The 5,521-nt window shown below is 50.9% G+C and overlaps 1 protein-coding gene across 6 annotated transcripts in view; it reads right to left on the bottom strand.

The window, feature by feature from the left end:
• The window catches only part of PHF20L1 (PHD finger protein 20 like 1), a 58,826-nt gene extending 58,704 nt beyond the window's left edge, over positions 1 to 122 (bottom strand). For 4 of the 6 annotated variants that reach the window (XM_027684551.1, XM_027684553.1, XM_027684556.1 and 1 more), the window contains exon 1: positions 26 to 81. The gene's annotated coding sequence lies outside the window, so the exon portion shown is untranslated. Of the gene's footprint in view, positions 1 to 25 lie in introns of all 6 variants that reach the window. The other 2 variants (XM_027684554.1, XM_027684558.1) reach the window with 1 other exon arrangement.
• Between the last annotated feature and the right edge of the window lie 5,399 nt (positions 123 to 5,521).

Genomic DNA, 5,521 nt, shown 5'->3' with positions numbered 1-5,521 from the left:
AGCCCCCCCCGCGCTCCGCCCTTACCGCCCGCTCCGCTCGCCCGGCGGCTCCCGCGGCTCCCGCGGGGTGTCCGGCCCGGCCCGGCCGCCCCTCAGCGCCCCATCCTGCCCGCGCCCCGCGCGCGTCACCGCCGCGCGACGCGCCCCGCCCCCGGCACGTGACACCGCGGGGGCGGGCGGAGACAGAGACAAAGAGCGGCGGCGGCGCTGAGGGAACCCGGGGTGGGCAGGGACACCGGGAGGGGGATACCGCCAGGGACGGGGACGCCGTGATAGGGACACAGGGCTGCCCTAGGGACACAGGGGGCTGGGGACACCGGGCTGCGCATACTGCCTTAGGGACAGGGACACTGGACTGCTATGGGGATGCACTGGGATGGGGACACTGTGCTAGGGACACTGGGCTGCTATGGGGATGCACTGGGATGGGGACACTGTGCCATGATGGGGCTGCCCTGGGGATACACTGTGGGGGACACCGGGATGGGGAATACTGCTCTGAGCACAGTGCTCTGGGGACGCTGTGCCAGGGACACCGGGCTGCCCTGGGGACACACTGGGGTGGGAGACACGCTGTTGGGGACACTGCACTGAGGATACTGCCTTGGGCACACTGGGCCGGGCACACACTGGCATAGGGACCCTATGCCGGGGATGGGGACACTGTGACAGGAACACTGGGTGCCCGGGGGACACTGGACCGGGAACACTGCTGTGGAAAATGTGTGCCGGGGATGGGGACACTGTGACAGGGACACACTGGGCTGCCCTGGGGATACCCTGCCCTGGGGACACCGGGCTGGGGATACTGCCTTGGGAACAGTGGGCCAGGGACTCAGGGCTGCCATGGGGACACTGCTGGAGACACTGCACTGGGGACACAGGGCTGGGAACACCGCCTTGGGGACACTGGGTTGGGGACACCCTGCGATGGGGACACTGTCAGTGTCGTGGCTTTCCCCAATGCCCTCATGAACCGTCAGCCTCCGTTGTAGCAATAGGGGAGAGCAGAGGGCAAGAAAGATGATGAAGGGACTGGAGCACCTCTCCTACAAGGAAAGGCTGAGGGAGCTGGGGCTGTTCAGTCTTGAGAAGAGATGACTGAGAGGGCACCTCATCAATGTCTATGAGTATCTGAAGGGACAGTGGTAAGATGATGGAATCAGGCTCTTCCCGGTGGTGCTGAGCAATAGGACAAGAAGCAACAGGCAGAAACTCATGCACAGGAAGTTCCACCTGAGTATGAGTAAGAACTTCTTTACTGTGCAGTGACTGAGCACTGGAACAGGTTACCTAGAGAGTCTGTGGAGTGTCCCTCACTGAAGGTATTCAAGAACTGTCTGTACACAATCCTGTGCCATGTGCTCTAGGATGGTGCTGCTTAAGCAGGAGGTTGGATAAGATGACCCACTGTGGTACCTTCCAACATAAGCCATTCTATGATTCTGTGAGAAGGAGGAAAAGGGGTGAAGGTGGCTACCAAGGTGGCTGCAGGGGTGCCATAGCCAGCAGCTGGTGGCCATAGGACAGCCCTAACCAGCCACAGCAGCATCATGGCAGCCTCACTTTTCCTCGCCTTTTTTGACCCTGAAACTGGCTTTATCTGACCCACAGATTTTCTCACTTTTATTCATTTCAACTTCCCCACATCCCTCTGAGCAGGGGTGAGTGAGCAGCTGCATGGGCACTTGGCTGCTGGTGGAACCACCCCACTGCTGTCCCTGTGGCACCCAGAGTTGTGGTGACTGGTCTGTCTGTTTTTCACAGCTGTTAAGCTGCTACTTGCTGGTCCCAGTGCTGAATTATTTGTTCCCTCTCTTGCTGCACATTAAACTCCAAAGCTTCTGCATGGCTGCTGTCAGCTCTTGCTGTTTGCTGTGCTGCTTATCACTGTGTTCTGCTCTGCCTGGGAGACCTGTGATAAAGGCAATGACCGTGAGCCAAGTCTGGCGTTCAGCCCCTGCATTGCTGCCATCCCAGTGTTCAGGGAACCATCTCATGGAGACATTCTTTCTTGTCTTCTTCAGGATAGATGTTTCCAAGCTTGTAATGGTAAGATCAGCATTATCATATCCCCATGGATGTGATCAGTAAGATAAATGTCAAGTTTCCACCAGCTAATAAAAAAGTTTTCCTAGGCATAGTGCATTTCTGGAAACTGCATATTCTGGGTCACAGTCACCTTGTGAGTCCTCTCCATTGAGTGACCTTAAAGAACTTTTTCAAATGTACTGTTTGTGTGGCAATATTTTGGTAGAGGGGGGCCAGGAGAGTGGCTTCTGTGAGAGACTGACAGAAACTTCCTCCATGTCCAACAGAGCCAATCCCTACCGGCTCTGAGATGGACCTGCCACCAGCAACAGCCGAGCCCATCAGTGACAGTGTTTTGCCCCTGAGGGTAACTGGTGAGTGGTCTCTCCCCATCCTTATCTTGACCTAGGAGACTTTTGTTACATTTTCTCTCCTCTGTCCAGCTGAGGAGGGGAGTGACAGAGGAGCTTTGGTGGGCACCTGGTGTCTGGACAAGGTGAACCCACCACAGTTCCTAAACAGCAGCAGGATGGTTTGTGTGGTAGCTCTTGGGCCTGTCCAAAAAGTATCAGCTGTAAGAAACATGCTCTGTTCACCTGGAGCCTCTGGCAGAAAATACCTGGAAGACCCAAGGTTGACCGCTGAGGTTCTGGAGCTGGAGGTATCAAGGGTTTGTGGTGCTTGTGCTGCACTAGATGTTCACAGGAAGGGTTGCCTCTACACATCATGCAACTGAAGCTACATGGAGTAAGAGGGTAGGATTGATCACACAGTGGGCTCAAATGAGGAAACCCCAGTGCTCTTGGGTTACAATCTGCTTAAATGTTGCAGAAACTTCAGATTTGTATATACCCTTGAGCAAAATTAAGACTCACACAAGTTGTCTGTTGATACCAAAACTGATTTTATTAATTGCTAAGAGATGCAAAGAGAAAGAGGAAAAAATAAGAAAAGGTTGGAAAATGCTAAGATTACTTCTAGAAGCAGAGAAAAGATACCACCAAAAACTACCTCTCCGCAGAGCTGGTGTTGGGGGTCCTGGTTCAGCCACACCTTTCAGCCCTCAGAAATATGGTCAGGGTGGAGAAATAAAATATAACTCACGTATGTCACACGGTGGTTCTCAGTCCTCTTCAGGTTGGCAGAATTCCAGTCTCCTGTGACAGGTAGGCAGCATATGGTGGCAGAAGAAAGGTGAGGGGGGCTGGGGAGAGATTTTCAGCTAGGGTAACTGGTTCTCTCTCTCCCTTTGCTGTCTCCTTGATTTTTCCCAAATTTTTCCTCAACTTTTATAGTGTTCAAAGGAGGTTGTACGTGATTTCTTGGCACGTAGCCCTATTCAGATGTTCGAGGAGATATGATAACCATAAACAATAGGAAGAACTTTTGGCAGGAAAACTCCAGCAGGAAGCTCTGGTGAGAACTTCTGGTAGAAAGCTGACAGAGAATTTTTGGTAGGAAGTTTTTGACAGGCAGAAACAATGGCAAAACATTATTTTTGGCATTCCTATGTTATATGTGTGCTACAACTTGAATGCTGGAAGAGATTACTGTTGGGCCAGGAGGCAGAGATTTCAGAGCATCATCTGATGAGGTGGCTCAAGCTCAAAAGTATAATAAATAGCAGAAGGTGAAAGGCAATATGCTCTATTTGCCAGTGGATCCCGTTGTGATGTACGAAAACCATCTGACGTGCTCCACACAGCAGCTTCCTACAAGTCGTAGACCAAATTAATTGACTAGACTTGTATGGACATTTGGGAGATGTCCCACAGACTAAGGGAGTGACGTCTGTGCATATGTCAAAGGACCAGAAGGGCGGTTGTGGTTGACAGTGATGACTGGAGAATGTAGGACGCGAGTATGGTGGTAATGGTGTGGAGCAAGGGGTGGAGATTGTACTGGGTCTGATGGGATGGAGTTAACTTTCTTCGTTGCTGCCCATCTGCTGCCATGTTTGGGATTTGTAGCTAAAATAGTGTTGATAACACACCAGTGTGTTGATTATTGCTGAATAACACTTGCACAGCATCAAGGCTTGCTTTTTTTGTTTTTTTTCACTTGTCTTCCCCAGCAAGTAGATGGGGGGTGGACAAGAGATAGGGAGGGGGCAGAGCCAGGACAGTTGACCCAAATTGGCCAAAGGGATATTCCATGCCATAAAACATTGACCTCAGTGAGAAAAGCTGTGGCAGAGGAAGAAGCGTGGTGGGGCTTTAGTCTTCCAAGGTGACTGTTGCTGGGAGACTGTCTGGGTATAGGTCTGCTGATGGGAAGTGGTGAGTGATTGCCTATGCATTGCTTGGGGGGTTTTTGGGTTGGGTTGTTTGGCTTAGATTTTTTTTGCTTTCCTTCATTTATTAAACTGTCCTTATCTGGATCTACAAACATTCCTGGGGGTGCTGGATGACAGCAGCTGAACATGAGCCAGTGTGTGCCCAGGTGGCTAAGAAGGCCAATGGCATCCTGGCCTGGATCAGCAATAGTTTGGCCAGCAGGACCAGGGCAGTGATTGTCACCCTGTACTTGGCACTGGAGAAGCCACACCTTGAATCCTGTGTTCAGTTTTGGGCCCCTCACTACAAAAAGGACATTGAGATGCTGGAGCATGTCCAGAGAAGGGCAACAGAGCTGGGGGAGGGTCTGGAGCACAAGTCTGATGAGAAGCAGCTGAGGGAGCTGGGGGTGTTTACCCTGGAGAAAAGAAGGCTCGGGGGGGACCTTCTCACTCTCTGCAACTCTCTGAAAGGAGTTTGTAGCAAGGTGGGGGTAGGTTTCTTCTCCCAGGTAAAAAATGGCAGGACAAGAGGAAATGTCCTCAAGTTGCACCAGGGGACGTTTAGACTGGCTATGAGGAAAAATTTTTTCATAGGAAGGGTGGTCAGGCATTGGAACAGGCTGCTCAGGGAAGTGGTGGAATCCCCATCCCTGAAAGTGTTCAGAAAAACATGTGGATGTGGCAACTGGGGACATGGTTTAGTGGTGAACACAGTGGCACTCAGATAATGGTTGGACTCGATTATCTTAGAGGTCTTTTCCAACCTTAAGGACTCTATGATTCCCACTTTTGTTCTTTCTATTTTCTCCCCTATGCCACTGCTGGGGGAGTGAGCAAGTGGCTGTGTGGGTGTTTGGCTGCTGTTCGAGGTCAACCCATCTGCTTCGTTTAATCCCTACGAGGCTGCCTCCCACTTGAAGAGTCTTTATAAGCAGACTGTTCAGTAGAATATTTTAAAGTATTTGCTATGGTATTTCTTTTTCTTTATTTTCCTCTGTTATAATTTTCTGGAAGGTGGTGGCAAACAGGAGAGACTGAAGGAAGAAAGAGGCTTGAAGAAAAACACAGCAAACAAAATAAGAAAACAAAAAAAGGAAAGGAAGTGAGAAGTTTTTTTTCCTTTTTTCAGTAAAGAAGTTGCCATTGCATTCATTTGAATTCTTCAGTTCTTACCGCCCTGAGTGTAGTTTTGATGCAGGCTTTTGTTTAGAG

This window comes from Neopelma chrysocephalum, unplaced genomic scaffold (assembly GCF_003984885.1).
Source record: "Neopelma chrysocephalum unplaced genomic scaffold, ASM398488v2 Primary Assembly neopelma1_66, whole genome shotgun sequence".
In the NCBI taxonomy this organism is placed as follows: domain Eukaryota; kingdom Metazoa; phylum Chordata; class Aves; order Passeriformes; family Pipridae; genus Neopelma; species Neopelma chrysocephalum.
Note: the sequence above shows the minus strand (reverse complement) of the source record. Positions and strands in the feature narration are given on the sequence as shown.